Genomic DNA, 17,313 nt, shown 5'->3' with positions numbered 1-17,313 from the left:
GCTCCACTAAGACAATTTCATATCCATAAAGAAATTATACGACGGCAAAATGCTTTTAAAAAGGGTTCAAAACTTTGATTTCTTAAGAAGAAGCAATAAAAGTGCCACAGTATGCAGCCCTGCACAGTCCACAGGCAGGGACACTGGGTAAAGTGTTTTCCAATAACTTTTTCTATTGAGTCGAGTAAAACTAAATCCATTTAGCTTGTCGCTCTCATATGAACGACTCTCCTAAGTCGACCTGCGCTATGTGATTTTAGGGAATTACTGTTTGCAAATAGCCTCCAATTTCTTTTCCCACTTAAAATCAAGTTTTTTCTCCCTGAAAATTCTCTTTGCACTTATATTACATTGGGCCTTTATTGCGCTGTCCCTCAGGTGGGCTTTTATAAAAGAAGGGGAGGCCAGACCTGAGGGTCCTGTGTGGCATCTAGCCTATATTGAGAGAGACACAACTGGATAGCCAGACTCTCCCACTCAGCAAATCCCTCTAAGTGAGTTACCTGTCTAGAAAAGGTGGCCGGGATAGAATAAAACACTCACTTGTCACTTTTATTAACCCTCTTACACTCCACTCACCCCCCCCGGCCGCCCCGTGTGTGCCTTGCATCAACCACCTCCTTTTTTTTTTCCTCCCCTCACATTAACCCACAATTCTTCCCTATCGTACCCCCTGAAGCCAAAAATCATCTCCGCTTTGCATAATGGTCCATTTAACCTGATAGCGGTGACACGGCGAGGCAGTCGGAAAGAGAGAAGCGGGAAAAGACGAAGCTTTGTCCTCGCTCTCTTATTTTTATCAGTGTCTCTCACTGCCTCCGAGGCTAGCGGTGACCCCTGGTGGCAGTTATTATCCACAAGGTCGCAGTCGGTCCCGGGTCCCCTGAGCCAGACATGACCTCTTCCTAATGCGGTCCCCGTGAAGCCAAATACCCCCCGAAGCCCCCACGACTCCTCAGATTGACACAATAGAAGACATTTTCCACGTGTGACAAAGTGCTGTTTAAATTTACCGAGTGTTTAGGGACGGTTTCCGAGGGGAACGGGGCTGAAAGTGCACACTTCCGCACACTCAAACCGCTAACGAGGGATGAAATTATCATTTAAATTGTTAAAAAGTCAGCAGACAGGAAATTAATTGGAAAATAGATGAATTATGTAACTCGTAAGCACAGCACTACCTCCAGCTCAGAGTTTTAGGGTTATTGTTTTGAAGAAATTGTACTGCTGGCTGGCTTCCAAGTTGTACTGATTTCAAAATAGTACTGCAGGAAAAAATGTGAATTAATCTATTCCAGGGTCAAGCTGTGGCCACAGTAAAACTTGTACTAAGCGTACACGCAGGGTTTTAGGGTTCGCTTTTGAAGAATTTGTGCCATTTGTGTGTTCTAGGGTCATGTTGTGGCCATCATTAAGCTTGTTTTTACCATACAGGCAAGGTTTTATGGTTCTTTTTGGAAGAATTTATGCCACTGGTTGGCTTCCAAGTTGTTTTGATTTAAAAAATAATAATTAAACAAAAGTTAATGAATTAATGTGTTCCAGGGTCAAGCTGTGGCCATCATAAAACTTGTATTAACTGTATACGCAGTGTTTTAAGTACATTTTTATTATAAAGAGCAAAGCACAATAAAAGCAAAATAAATGAAGACTATTCTACTAATAAATGAAGACTAGTCTACTACTCGACTGAGTAATAATTTATCTGTTCCAGGGTCAAACTGTCACCATCATAACTGTTTCATGTAAGTGTACAGAAAAAGTAACATTTGAATATTTTTACAATTGTAATAGAGCACTTCAGCATTGGACAATAAAAGGTCAAATAAATTCAAACTACTTCCGCTTTGAATACAAATGCATCATGGCTAGGGACTTTTATACGTAATCCAGCATGCCCCCTCCTTCCCCGCTTCTCACCCCGAAGTCAGCTGGGATAGGCTCCAGCTCACCCGTGACCTCAGTGAAGACAGTGGTATGTTGTGTATCTATGCTTGTGTGCTCCATTTGTACTGAGCAGCCAGGTCCTTTCCTATGCAGTTTGTAGTTGTGTGGTTATCATGACACTTTTCCTCTTTGTCATCAATTGCACCATTCTGTTGTGGCATTGCAAAAGCAAAAGCAAAATGAATCATTTACCAAGTTAAAGTCTCATGGGATTTGCAGACACACGACCATGGTGTGAAATGCATGGTTTGGGGTTTTTTTGTGTTTTGGGTGTATTTTTCCCAGAAGATTTTGGTCGTACTCCGAATTACTCCGAATTCTTTGGGCACTCTCAGCTTTAGCGGTTGTACTGGAAAAAATATATATACCATAAAGTATTAAAATATTGATGCAAGTTTTTCCTGAGTCAATGCATCTGTTATCAACTAGTCCTAAAAACCAACATTGATTTTCTATATCGAAAAAGAGAAAAAATTCAAGAGAGACTATGAAGATAGAACAAGTCCGATGGACGTCTGTTTTCGCATCTCCTCCTGTGACAATTCTTTCAGATTCCAGGAGAGAACGGCGCAAACACCACCTCATGAATTCAAATGGCGCTGGGAATGTCGCTGGCTTCACCCCTTCCCGCTGCTACCAATTTATATTTTCCATATGGGTCCTTTTAAAGACAAATGGAAGTCAGGCTGTCCCTTCTCCCCGGGATACAAAATGTTGCCAAAAGTCGAGGGGAAAAACCCTGAATCCAGCTCACCAAGGGAGGCTAAACAGAAACCAAACAGCTCCCACAATGCCTTGCTGTTGGCCAACCTGGATGCCACTCCCTCGGAGATGCGCTGGTATTCTAAATGGTAATTATGACATGAATACACACACTGCAGGACGGAATACATGCATAAGGCAAAGCAGAGAGAAAGTAGTTGAGTGTGATGAAGTGTAGTCAGAAAAAAGTGAATCAAGCAAGAATAAAGAAAGAAAGGAGGCAGTGGGAAAAAAAATATGTAAATGCAGAGTCAGAGTTCAGGTGGAGAGAGGATTCATAATGTGCAGAGCTGACCTGGGGGCGGCCGGGCTGAGTGTCCGGGGGACATTGCAGAGGAGGACGAGGAGGAGGTGTACGATGGCCAGATCTCAGCGATTATGACTACCCCTCCCCTGCGAGCACACACTCTATTTCGCTGGCGGGGCAAAGGTGAGGCGGCCTGGGGGAGCAGTGGAAGGTGAAGGGTAATGTGGGGCGGCCGCCAGGGTCGTCGGCTGTCGTTAGCGATGCGCCATGACCTGCTCACCCGTCACTTGGAGTTCAAGTTTTTTGGGTTTTTTTTTCCTGTCATCCCGCACGGTCTCACTTCTTCGCCACCACTGCCGCACTGAGCTGAGATGGATAAAAACACTTCCTCCTGAATTTTAACAAGTCAAATGTCTCAAGAGGTTATGCAGGGGGAGGTTTGCCCAAAAAAAGTCAAACTCAGACATAAAGAACACTGTACTGAAGGCTGTGTACGCAAGAAAACAATGACCTTTACAAATAAATGTCTACTTATACCAGCTTTAAAAAACTATGACTTTCAGGAAAATTTCAGCCACCGAAGATGTCTAGAGTTAGTATTTACATGTATTTACATTCAGCTCACTTCAAAGTGCTCATCTTTATTTGATATAGTTTTTAAAAGTTTGTTATTATTATTATTATTGTTATTTCTTTATTTTATACTCACTTCAATTTCAGCCACAGATGATTTTTACCAATGTAAGCATTTGTATGTAGACAAGACCAATTAGCTGTTTTTTTTTTTTTATTAAATGTATTTATTTTTGGGCGCTTCTAATCATGTGATGTCTGTAATTTTGATTGCTGTTTTTTTATTGTTTTTTTTCCCTTTAACATTTTTCAATTCCTAGCCGTCATACAAGGGTAAAACTAACTAAATAAAACTAAAGTAAAAGCACTCACAACATGACTCAGACGTAATGGAAAGGTTTACAAAGCAATACCGTCACCTAGTGGCATTTTAAAGGAATTGTTTTGTGATTGCTATACTCGTTTTATACTTATACTGTAGTATGTACTTGTATTTATCACTCACTAAGCCAACATTGCAATCACATGTAATAACACATCATCATGGCTTTGAAATTCCTACACAGGCCTGACTTTTCCCTCTGGATGATCCATGATGTTATAGTCAGCTTTAATGAACCCTTTTTATGTGTTGTGGACATAGTTACTAAATTGTAAATATTTCACTACATTTAACGTTCTATCCATCCATCTTCTACCGCTTATCAGAGGTTGGGTTGGGGGGGGCAGCAGCTTAAGCAGGGAAGCCCAGACTTCCCTCTCCCCGGACACTTCGTACAGCTCCTCCCGGCGAATCCTGAGGCGTTCCCAGGCCAGTTGAGAGAGTCTCTCCAAGGTGTCCTGGTCTTCTACCGGTCGGACGTGCCCTGAACACCTACCCAGGGAGGAGTCCGGGAGGGATCTTGACCAGCCACCTTAGCCGGCTCCTCTCAATGCAAAGGAGCAGCGGTTCTACTCAGAGTTTCTCCCGGATGACAGTGCTTCTCACCTTTTCTCTCAGGGAGAGCCCAGCCACCCTACGGAGAAAACTAATTTCGGCCGCTTGTACCCGTGATCTCGTCCTTTCTGTCATTACCCAAAGCTCATGACCATAGATGAGGGTAAGAATGTAGACCAACCGGTAAATTGAGATCTTTGCCTTTCGGCTCAGCTCCCTCTTCACCACAACGGACAATGCAGAGTCTACATCACTGCAGACGCCACACCAATTCCCCTGTCGATCTCGCGTTTCATCCTTCCCTCACTCGTGAACAAGACCCCGAGGTACTTCAACTCCTCCACTTGGGGCAGGATCTCATCCCCGACCCGGACATGGCACTCCTCCCTTTTCCAGGCGAGAACCATGGATTCTGACCTGGGGGTGCTGATTGTCATCCCGGCCACTTCACGCTCGGTTGTGAACTGATCCAGTGAGAGTTGAAGGTCACGGCCACTTCATCAATCCTATAATAAACAATCTAAAAAAATTGTCCCTACTCATATTTTAGGTTTTTGGCTGATTCTAATCCCAATAAGTGAAAAAAAGCACACCATTTAAACAACATTTTTAAAAATGAGATAAAAGGTAAACCAATATATGTAAAAATGCTGCGAACCACCAGGGATTCCAAGAGTTTACTAAATAAAACTAAAGTAAAAGTACTCAAAATACGACACAGAAAGGGAAGGTGTTTGCAAAGCAACAATTCTTTAGTTTTATTTGACTTTTCCTCACCATGAATTTTAGTTAGTGTGGCTTTTTTTAAAAGAGTTATAAATGGCTAGAAACGTCTTCAATAGGTAAGGGCTAGCGCCACCTGTTGCTCTGGCGGCGACAGGGATTTATTTTATGTTTATGCTTACAAAGTCCCCACAAATCCACAATCCATACAACTGGTGGAACCTCTGAAGTCGAATGCTCTTGAGGTCGAACAATTTGGACCTCATTTCTTAGCATTGAAATGATCAACGCTGCATGGTTTTCATTTTACTTTCTATTTCCTACAGGAAACGTGACTTCACTGAATGAAAATGCATTGCATTAATACGCCTTAGGATTTAACCAACTCAGAATTATGTTGATGTATGAAATTACACCATTTGCGTTTAAAAAGACGTCTCGATTGTGTTTTTACCAATGCTGGCTTTAGAGACAGTACGGGAGAGGATAAAGTAGCATCTGATGTGTCAGATCAGAGGATCAAACACACACCAAAGCGGCTAAAAAAAACATGCTGTACTTAAATTTGAAATAGTCATCTTCCTCCACAAAAGATGGAGCCTTTGTATTGTCCCTGCTCAGTGCTACCTCTTTATCAGCGCAATAACACAAGCAGAGCCACCGCCGCGGCCTCACGACCGTCCCATCCTATCGTCTTACATTTCCACTAATTAGTCCTAAAGAGCTTATGAACCGAGGAGTAAAAGAGCGGGTGAGAGAAAAGGCCGCTATCATGTCCAATTGTGTTGGAAACACAAATTGTTTGGTATTTTTTTCTTTTTGTTGTCGCCCTCTCTCTCATTCTAAAGCCTTCAAAGGAACGATTGTACGCCGCGGCTCAAGTGGCCTGTCGGTAAAGCGGACAGCAGCCGCTGAGCAACACAACAACAAACATGGCCGGCGCTAATCAGGGCCGCTGCTAATGTAAACAATGTCATTTTTTTCTTTTTTTTTTTTTGCTCTTAATGAGCCAATTTTCCGCAGATACGAGGGGGGCTAACAATTGGACCGGCGCCTTTGATGTGATTCATCTGAAGGTTTGTTTGTGATCGCTTGGCACTTTTTTTGTTGGAAGCCCCGCGCTCGGCCCGCTTTCATCTAAGCTGAAAAGAGAGACTCACTCGGGTGCAGGAGGAGGAGAAATAAATATCATCCTTTCTTTTTTTTTCTTTTTTTAAAGACAACCACCCGCCTCCTAATCAGCTGACCAGCCTCCCATCCTTCCATTCGAGTGAGAAGAGCATCATCCAGAAGGCAGGATTGTGTGTGTGTGTGTGTGTGTGTGTGTGTGGTGATCAAATAGCCAACTTATTAAAAGGCGCCCCTGGTGTGCGATAGGTGGACATTGACAGCGGCTTCATTAACATGGCGCTGACAAAAGGTGAGACAGACCAAAGAGGCAGCCGGCGGGCCAGGTGTGGGAGCTGCGAAGCCTTTCAAGATGACACTGCAGTCGGGGGGAGCGGTGTTGGGGGGGGGGGCCGTCAAGTACTGACCAGGAGAGAGTGTTCTCCAAGTTTGCTCACGGTTTTGTGTGTTTTGGACACGCGTCACAAATTCAAATTAAGGCACACGACACTTTTACACTTCACAATTCAACATGTCCGAAAAGGAGTTGGAAGGAACAGAGTTGATTTAATCCTGCCCTCCTCCATGTCTAAGTAGCTGGGTTGTTCACTTCCTGTGTTTAAAGTGTCACCATTCTCTAAGAGGGACAATCTCAGGTCAATTACAGCCTTCAGGACGTTAAGAAATGTGAAATCTCTGTTCTACTGTGTCCATCCTCTGTAGCAAAGGCGCGTTGCAAGAGCAGCCTTGCTTGCGCAGTTCGACAATCCTACCAAAGGCAGAAACCTTTTTTGCCTTTACCATCTGGAGTTTATGAATATCTGGCAGAAAATTATTTTAACTAAACTTTTGACTTAAGAGGATCTTAAACTTTTGATAGGTGATGAACAGCCTGCTTTAAATAATCTGCTGACTATTTCTTTTTATCTGTGGCTTCCGTTTCTTTTTCTTACTTTTTGATGCTCTACCTACAATCTGGTAACAATTCACCAGCGTAAAATGCGAATACTTATAATGTGCCCCCGGTCTTACACAAGGCAACACAAAGAGGAGTAAGGTGGGGGTGTATTGATGTAATGTAGGTGGTCAAAGCTCGTGACCAAAGGCAAGACATCGGCCCACGTCAAGGCCAATTCTAATCAATCACAGGAGCTGAAGTGAACTCGACTCCAGGCTAGTCTGGCCTCTATTACGTACCTCTGCTTGCTAGCCTCTCTGGCCATGAGTCAGGGGCCCTCCGGGAGCACGCGCGCGCACCACACCACCCGACGACCCCCCCCCCCCCCCCCCCCCCCCCCCCCCCCCACACACACACACACACACACACACACCAAGCACCTGCTGGGCCCTGCAGTTACCAGCTGTCAACTCCACGTGCTCTGAGAAGTCTGTTTTGTCTGTGTGTGTGCGTTTGTGTGTGTGTATTGTGGGGTAAGGAAGCAAAAAGTTACACACTTTAGTAAGGCCAGATGAAACTGAAGAGGGACCTTCAAGAACACTCACTGCCTTCAACTTTCTTCCAAGTCAAAATGTCCAACTACCATAAAGGCCATAATTGTAGCCGCGTGTTTATTTACCGAAGCCAGAGGACGGGGTGTTGATATAACTTTAGAAAGTGGGAAGGAAAATGTAGCGCTCTCTGACCACATGGTCATATATAGGCCTGTCACGATAATCAATAAATCAATTAACCGCACCATAAATAAAAACCAAGTCCATCATTTTGCCGGCCTCAATATATGGACGTGTGCATGTGTGGTGCAACCTTGCCATTAAATTAACAGTTTTGCAATGTTCTTGCTTCATGTACTGCTGGTTGTTGATAGAAGTTAAATAAATAAGTTAACAAATAAAAATCATCTGTCATAATAAAAAAAATTAAAATTGCAGACGCAGCAGCGGCAAGACAGCGGCGGTGGTCCGCCCTCCCATGCAGCCCGCCACCACAGCTTCAAAAATTCCTAGGGGAAACCCTGAAGTGCGTCCGTTGTCGGCGCAATACGAGTGTTGGCAACCGTACATGACACAGCACACGTAGCGTTTGCCGCCGCACGCCGATCGTTTTTTTGATCGGCTTTGGAGCAAATGCAAATAAATGTCACAACATAAATAACAAAAAACCTCACTTCCGTTTCCGGGTCATGTGATTGTTGCTAGCAACTGTTGCCAAGTGGTTGTTGCTTGTTGTTCAGTCAAGAGTAAACAGTTTATACCACTTGTCCTCGACTCCTGTCTCGGTCTGAATCCCATCTCCACATTTGGTGAGCCTCCACGTGAGTAACATGTCGACCGACTGCATTGTGGCCATACCGGTGGATTGACAACACGCGTGCCTTCAACGAATTCTGCGACCTAGCGCTACTGCCCATGCGTATAGCAAGGAAACCTGTTTTAATGTAGCAAATCTTCCAAACGTGCATCCCTTTTGAAGGAATCTTTCACGTGAGTACAATGTATTCATTAAATAATGCTACATTAGCGTAATTTGTCATTTAATATACGTTTTACGCTGCAACGTGTAGTAACAATACGAGTTTACACTAAAAGCAATTAAACGATGACTTTTATGACTTATTAGTAAGGGTGTAACGATTCATTTTAACGATTCGATTCGTATCAGGTGGTTGCCTACAGCCACAGCAGCTAATGCAAATGGATATAGATTGGACATTGGTGCTAATTGGACACCCCCAGTAGTTATTCGTTTTGTAGACTCCGCACTCAGTCACTATAGGAGATTAATGTAATCGAGGCATTAATTGGATGGATGTTAATATATTAGCATTAGTATGCCACAGATTATTGGCGCGCCTATTTCACACATTTGGTGATACACTGACAGTAAAACCTGTGTAGGTCACCAACAGAATTGATAGTTATCGTGGTCGAAAAAGACGCATTCCATTGTCTAGCTCGAGGGCATGACCTGAATCCAGAGCTTCTAACAAACCCTTGTAGTGGACACTGCTGAGACTCCGGCAACAATGGAGTCTCTTTTGGGAAGGAAAGAAGAGAAAAAAAAAAATCAATAATGTGTTGTGATGTGAAACTGATTCCCCACTGGATTTGGCGGGGCTCTGTGAAAGCCTATTCTTTTCGAGGCCCTGAGGTAAACAGTGTACTTTGTACCAGACTCGTGTGCTGCGGTAAGCCTTGGAGACCCGGTGCAGCGATTAAGCCGTACTGCAGCGCATTAGCTCGGGCCACGTCATGGCAGGCGGAAACAGTACTGTCGTCGGGGGCGGGGGGGATGAGAATTCAGGGGCAAACTGGAGGGAAGGACACAGCAAGTATAGATGGTGATGGAACGGGAAAGAGTGTGTGAAACTACAACAATCCCTGAAGGCTTTAGCTAATCCTGAAGATGTCAATTTGACACACTGGGTGCAGTTCCACTCCAGTCCTGTGGGTGGCAGTAATGTGCATCAGTGTTCCCTCTACATACGATTACAAGGTCAAATCAATTATATTTTCTACATAGCGCCAGAATACAGAAGTCATTTAAAGGGTCCCTGACATGATTCATCAACTTTGATAATTTATGTTATATATTGTTTGTAATTATAATAATGATTTTTTTTTTAATTACATTTATAGTTCATGGAGCCACCCATGACAAACTAGCTTGCGAAGTGCAGCCTCATTTCCGGAAGTGACATCATCGGGGTAATATCGCTCAGGTAAACAAACATGGTGGTGTACGAGAGAGGACATTTACAGTGATGATAGCAAAGATGTGAGCGCTGTGTCAATAGTTTGAGGAGGAAGACACGTTTGGAGATGAAATAAGAGAACTTGCAGAACATGGACTTAAGCCTTCCGACATGGAGATGAAGATTGGTCGCCTTAAAAACAAAGAATGGTTAATGGGAATGACTCTGGAGTTGCTTATCCTTCAATTATTGTTTTAAATCGGCTTCTTAATGAGCGTAAAGGAGGTTTTTATAGCCTGTTTTACTGTATATGTGGCAGTAGGTCATGGAATAGTGTTTAGAAGACAGTATGTAAACAAGACATGACTTATTCTCTCGTGCCAACTTTGATGTAGTGGTGGTTCTTCGTTGTCTTGTTTTTTTCCTGTGTACCGACGGAATAGCGTCCTTGATATTGCATATAGCATCCTCAAGCACCATGCGTTTTTACCGTTCTTTCAAGCCAAATGCTTCTTGTAAAAGGTGTTCATCAGTGAAATGATCGCTTCAAAGAACAGAACTCGAGGTGGGCGTCCATCTGTCTCTCGTTTTCTGTACTTGTTTCGTCCATTGTTGTCTTAATCTTTCCTCTTTTGGAAAAGAAGCCAAACTTACAGTATCACTCTGATACTACAAACATCCAGCAGCAACACAACCTTTTGGCACGAGTACTATATTGATGAAAAATATACTGAACCAAATCGACGGTCTACCTTGAGAAGTGTTTGTTTACTCTGAGTTAGCTGAAAGCCGACACCCCGAGACTGAACAGCGAGAGCTAGTTCGTCATGGCTGGCACCATGAACTATGAATGTGATTTTTGCTAATTTTCCTTTCGCTTTGAAAATCCAACAATGTAGAACATAATTACAAACAATATAAAATATATGTCAGGGACCCTTTAAGGGTAGCTTTCATATACAGGTACTTCGTCCTTTCATTAAACAAACTAAATACAGACAGTTTGTCCTTTTTGACTTTGTGGATCATTTGAGTCTATTGACTTATTTAATGAAAGATAACTGTGACATATAACTGATGATGAGCGATCATATTAGTCATTCTGTGACTCCACTGTACTCTTGTCGATGTCCCCCCCCCCCCTCAAATGCTGTAAAGTTTGGACACACGACATTCTGGAGACGGTACAAATGGTCGCATATGGATATTGCTGTGGGTCACTGTTGGCAAACAAACAAGAAAAGTTTCTCTCACCACAACCGCAGCATCAGGACAGTAGTGAGAAAGCCAAATAAGATTGCCGACGAGGAGTGATAGCTCGGACAACGGGATTGAGGGAGGACGGGTAGATGGGACAGGAGAAGAGACAAGTGACAAATCCCCGGTTGATGGCTATCTACAGGCTATTTCCCCCCACTGTCGCCACGGAATGGCCCCCTCTTTCTCATTTTCTCCTCTTTATTTATCCCTCTCCTGTGGTCAATTTGTCACTTTTGCATAATGCCGCCATGGCGTAGAGGGCTAGAAAATGGGATGGTGAGATGAGCAGTCCAAGGCGTGATGGAGATGGGGGGGGTAAGAGGACACAGAGGAGCTGATAAGTCCTCCACTCCTTTGACCGTTCATCCTAACCCCACCCACTGACACAAAAAAAAATTTAAAATAAATAAATATGTTGTTCTGGCCACATTTGCCCCCCGCCGTCACCCATCCCTCCCTTTTCGTACGCTGCCCCTCCCCTCTTTTTCTCCTCTTCCCTCCCCCTTGTCTCTCCAGGAGGCAGATGTCAATCATGTGCGTCTCCCACAATCCCTCCGGAGCTCATTGTGCCCGCGGTCGCTGGCGGAGGCCAGCGTTGCGAGGCGGCGGAGGAGCCGCAGATGGAGGGAGCACTGTCAATCATTGTCACTAATTATTAATTTCTGTCACTCAGGCCCCCGTGGCAGCCATGCGGCGGGGGCCCTCTCGCTAGCCGTCCCTCCCTACCATCCTTCCTTCTCGCTACTTATTATTACTAGGCAAGCGGGCCTGCATCCTAACCCGCCTTCCCTCCCCTCTGTCCCTACCATGTTCAGTCCCTCTCCCTTGTCCCTCGTTAGAGTCCCTGCCTCGTCCAGGTCGCCTGTTGTTTCCTTTTCCTCTCTGCGCACTCCTGGAAGGTGACTTGATTTGGTATGCCGCCCCAGCCTCAAAAAGTTCAAGCTTTCATTATGTGGCGCACGTTCACCCCCCCACACCTCCTCTCTTCCCACCTCCTTCCAAACCCTCTCAGTTCATATCAGCAGGTCAGCCCCCTTTCCTCCCTGGTCCTTTTTAATTGTATGCTGCCCTGCACCCCTCTCAACCTCTCACTTTACCCATCTAAATCCCACATGCCCGCCCCTCCTCCACTTCTCAAGTTCTTCAAGCAGCCCAAAAAAGGTCCGCGTGGCGTTTTTATCCACCATCTTTTCCTCTTTTGATACAACTCATGGTGTTTTTTGAGGGTTTTTTTTTTTTTTGCAATTTGCACATCTGCGCGTTCAAGCCTGTGATGGCAGCTAATGAGGGAGGCCTGACCCGCGTGTAGTCGGGATACCCGCAGCCCTCGCTTGCACTAAGGGTTCTGATCCACCTTCACCTCATTACCAGAGGTGGTGAGCTGGGAGGCGTAGGGGTGAGAGAGATGGAGGGAGACCAAGGGCGAAGGTGAGAGAATTGGTGATTAGGAGTGAGGGTACTTGGGTTGCGCTCACGTGCACACACACAAGCACACAAAAATAACACTAAGCCATGTATGCATGTGCATTCAGATTGGACTTGTGCACTATGCTTGAGCAAATACAGCCACCCCCTCACAATATAAACACAGAGCTTTCATACAGGATCTGATTACAGTGCTAATGAGGAAAGTTATACGGGCATATTATATATTTTTTTATATATACACAGACATTTCCTCAAGGGTACATCATTTCAGGAGGCTGTTTGACCTTTGATTTGTTGGGATTTTTAATTGATTTTACGCAAAAGAAATAACAGAAATACAATTAAGCAGACCTACATGTCAGATTGATGCCGTCAGAGTTCAATACAAGTAGCAATTAATGTAATGAAGAGCAAAAAGAAGTTACCGTAAATGCTTTCATTAAAGCTGGGGGCAGGGCGTTAATTGGAGGCAGACAATTGGAGAGACGCTCGTCTTTAATAATGACTTGGAGTACATGAGAAAGTGCAAAAGGGAAAAAGCGTAGCTCTCTTTAATTGCACGGTCGTTTATTAACAAGTAAATTGCATAACACAGCAGCAACAGAACCAATGTTGTAATCGCAGTAAGGGGCAAACTGCTCAGCCAGCATGAACAGTGCTGATGAGTCCACTGTCAACAAAAGTACGGCAAATGTAACACGCACGAGTTTCACACCAACAGCTGAAAAGCAACATTTTAAAGCGCATGCAGAGGTACAGTATGCAAAGCTGCTGGATGCGGACCGCACGTGATACTTCAAAATGTAGCTACTGCCGTTGGCGGAGTTAAAAGTCTACATCAGGAGATTAGCATCGAGTGATGTGTTTTTTGTTCAAGTCAGGAAAATGCATTGCAGCTGAGTGCAAACTATGCAGAAGTTTCCCGTGGAGCCACACAACCGAGGACGTTTAATACAACCAACTTCATTGCGCATTTGAAGCAGGATCACGCAGGAAACTGTCGGGTTTAAACGCTTAATTGAGCACCTCAAACCTCGCTATATTATGCCTAGATACATACCACTACACTGTCAATACCGCACATGCATCAAGAAGTTTCCCCATGCCTACTGTTGCTTACTACTGTTCTGAGTAATATCACTTCATCCAGCCTTTATAAAAGTATGTATGCTTCATGCGGCTTGATATCGGTATTGGACGATATTCAAGGCTGCAATATCGGTATCGTATCAAAAGTTTTATTGGGACACCCCTATTTACGGTATTACTAATAAGAGTCAAAAACTCGAAATGCATGGTTTTAGACAACCACTATGTATCCTGCCTTGCATCCCACCAACTGTTTACAAAACTTTATACGTACAATGAAAAGTTCAAAGGTTTCTCGTCATAAGATATCCTCAAATGAAACAATCACAATATGTAAAACCTAAAAATAACATTTTCCTCTTGGCCTCGCTGACAACCTTGTGAAATCCAATAAAAACAAAAACAGCAGTTTCTAAAACAAAAAACTTCCAACTCTTCACATTCCAAGGGTCTGCAGTGATAAAATAAATAATGGAAGCCCACCATGTACAAAAACAGTTGAGGGGGACATTCCAATAGAATCTTCTAAGCTGAAACTCACTCTTTGGCGTACTGCCGAAATGACAAACTGTGTGTAAAGAGTACACTGTGGGGTTGTGAGAAGTTGGCCAGGGTGGAGCGTCACAGTGTGAGCTTCTTCCACCTGGCGTCCTCCAGCATTTCTGTCGTCAACAGACCTGTGCTTCTCTAACGAGGAGCCAAGTGGAAAAAGAGGTCAGCTGGCCGCTGCTCATCCTTCACTCTCCCTTTACCTCCATCCACAGCCTCCTCAGTCCGGCTCTGAATGCAGCCATTAGCACGCCGCTACCCATTAGTTCCTGTCTCCTCCCTCCCACTTCCTGTCTGCTGCTTCTCCTTCATCTGCACTCTTCTCTCTTCAGCACCTGTCACTTTTCCTTTCACCCCCACCCCACCCCCATACCCTCCTACCTCGCTTTCCCTTGTTTATTTTCTTCCTCGTCCTCCATCTCCTCTTTTCTCATCTCCTCTTAGCTGTCACTGTCTTTCTCTTCCCATTTGGTTGTCTCTTTGCTCCCTTTATCTATCCATCGCTCTCGCCATTGGCAGCCTCTTTCTTCTTTTCCTGTGTGTGTGCGTGCGTGCGTGCGTGTGTGTGTGTGTCAGCATTCAGCACCTCAGTGGCGACAGGGTTTATTGGGGTAATGCATTTATCACTGCAGCGAGCCAGCCAGGGCCTCACCTCCTCCTTTGAGCCAGTGAGTAATGAAAATGGGATCACTTCTGACAACACTTTGAATCACACACACAAAGTCCAACACTCTCGCGAACAACAACAAAAAAGTGTGCCACCTCGGCCACAAAAAGCTCAAATTGCACCACATAAGATGCTGATACTCCAAATAAAAGTAAAAACAATGCTTGTGTCATCATCTCTCGCACATTAGTTGGCGCCGTTTCTGGTGAGACAGCTTGTTTTTGCACTTTTCAATACATTTATTACATATAGAAGGCTAATTATTTGTGTTGGTCCGTACAATTTTTCAAATAGGAAGTAGAGGAAGTTGAATAAAGCCGTTTCATAGTGTTGCCATCAAAAATAGGTATTAACTGTACAGAAGCCGTTTAAGTCAATTTGTAAGTGCCTTACAAGTGCAAAAAGAAGTTAACCACTGTAATATTCCATCCATCTTCTATGCCGCTTATCCTTACTAGGTATGCCGGAGCCTATCCCAGCTGACACCGGGCGAGCGACGGGGTACACCCTGGACTGGTCGCCAGCCAATTGCAGGGCACATATAGACCTAACATGCATGTTTTTGGAATGTGGGGAGCACGGGGAGAACATGCAAACTCCACAGAGATGCCCAACAGAGATTCGAACCCAGGTCTTCCCAGTCTCCTGATTTGTGTGGCCAACATGCTAACCACTAGGCCACCATGTGGCCCCACTGTAATATTCCTACATTCAAATAACAAATCACTCCCTTAACTTTGATGACAAGGCGTAACAGTCACAATGTGCATTACATGTTCACATTAATTGCCAAGTGTAAAAAAAAGCCTGTGCTATCATAACCCTGGACTCTGAGTTTATACAGGACAGCAATTTCTATAACAAAAATATTTTGTTAATTGTGTTATTTTGAACTAAAAAATGTATTATTGAACAATTCATTTCCCATGTATGCGTATGTATGTATATATACTCTAAAACAGGTAGCAAATTAAATTTAGGTTTGTGTCAAACAGTACAAAATTTTGGACATACTATTTGACTACGTAGGTCAGGTGCCAAAAGGAGGCTCGACATTTTTAAAGCTCACACCTTAAGTGCTCTCAGCAACTTTGCCATGAAATTAACAGTTTTGCAACGTTCTCGGTTCATGTTCTGTTGGTTGAAAAAAGTTAAATAAGTTAATAAATAAATAGTTAAGAAAAATATTTGTCATTAAAAGCAAAATTACAAATGCAGCAGCGGCACGACACGGCGACGGCAGCCCACCACCACAGCTTCAAAAGAAATCCTAGGGGAAACCATTGCCTTTACGTTGGAGTTCATTGGAAACCTAAATGGGGATAATTTGAGATGTTATTAGTTGCCCCGGGCGAGGTCAAATGAGTAAAGTGATTTGTTAGTTAACGCCCTGATCAATAAGCCTGATCTAATTGTACCAGTTCTTCCCTCGATAAAGAGCTAAATTGAGAGACAACCTTTCCAACAAGTCCAGCAGTGATTTAAAAAACACAACAACAACAAAAAAAAAACAGGTAAGGGTCAAGTGCTAATGGCCAGGGGTGCCTGTCTAATCCCATTTTGGTCAGTAGTGTTGTGTGAGTGGGGGGACGGAGAAACAATACCGTCAGCTCACGTACGCCGTCCAGGCCCTGATTGGCCTTGACAGAACAAAAAACATCAACCCCTCCCTTTTCATCAAACTTTAGAAGAGGACCGGGTCAGATGGACGGCGATTGAACTCCCAAGTTTAATCTTCTTCATCGGAGCGGCACGCTTTATAAAAAAGAAAAGAAAAAAAGGTTAAATTGCAGCGTGCAGCGGCGGGGGAGCGTTGCTAATACGCCAAGCGGTGCGTGGAGTGCCCAAGTCAAAAGACTGCTGACTAATGTGGCGAAAATGCTGGAAATACTCTGTGCTATTGCAGATGGCGCAGCTATTTGTTATTCATGTGGCCCTCAAGGTGCATCCACAAGGCTGACGCTAAAATGTGTGTGTGCGCGCGCGTGCGTGCTTTTGTCTGCGAAGGTGTGTGTGTGTGTGTGTGTCTTGTGCTGCATCCGCACTGCTGAGGATGCCATTAATGCTCGCTGCTGATCGCCTTCCCACATTTAAATAACAATAGCACAGTCAGAGAATTCATCGGTGTGAATCCAACCCGCAAAACACCCAAGGGGCTGCAGGCCCGACTCCCGCTGTGTGTGTATGTGTGAACAAATACAAAAACATAGCAAGAAGCAGAGCTGGGATGAAACTTGGGCAGGGGGGGCTACAGTACATGCTATCATCCACTATGCTGTGTGACGAGCAGAGAAACTCTACATTAAAAAGGTCCTCTATTATGCAAAAGTAACTTTGAAATGATGTTCTGATAGCGCTACACTGTAGCAGC

This window comes from Dunckerocampus dactyliophorus, chromosome 7 (genome assembly GCF_027744805.1).
Source record: "Dunckerocampus dactyliophorus isolate RoL2022-P2 chromosome 7, RoL_Ddac_1.1, whole genome shotgun sequence".
Lineage (NCBI taxonomy): Eukaryota > Metazoa > Chordata > Actinopteri > Syngnathiformes > Syngnathidae > Dunckerocampus > Dunckerocampus dactyliophorus.
The sequence above is the reverse complement of the archived record's forward strand: the minus strand, read 5'-3'. Positions refer to the sequence as shown.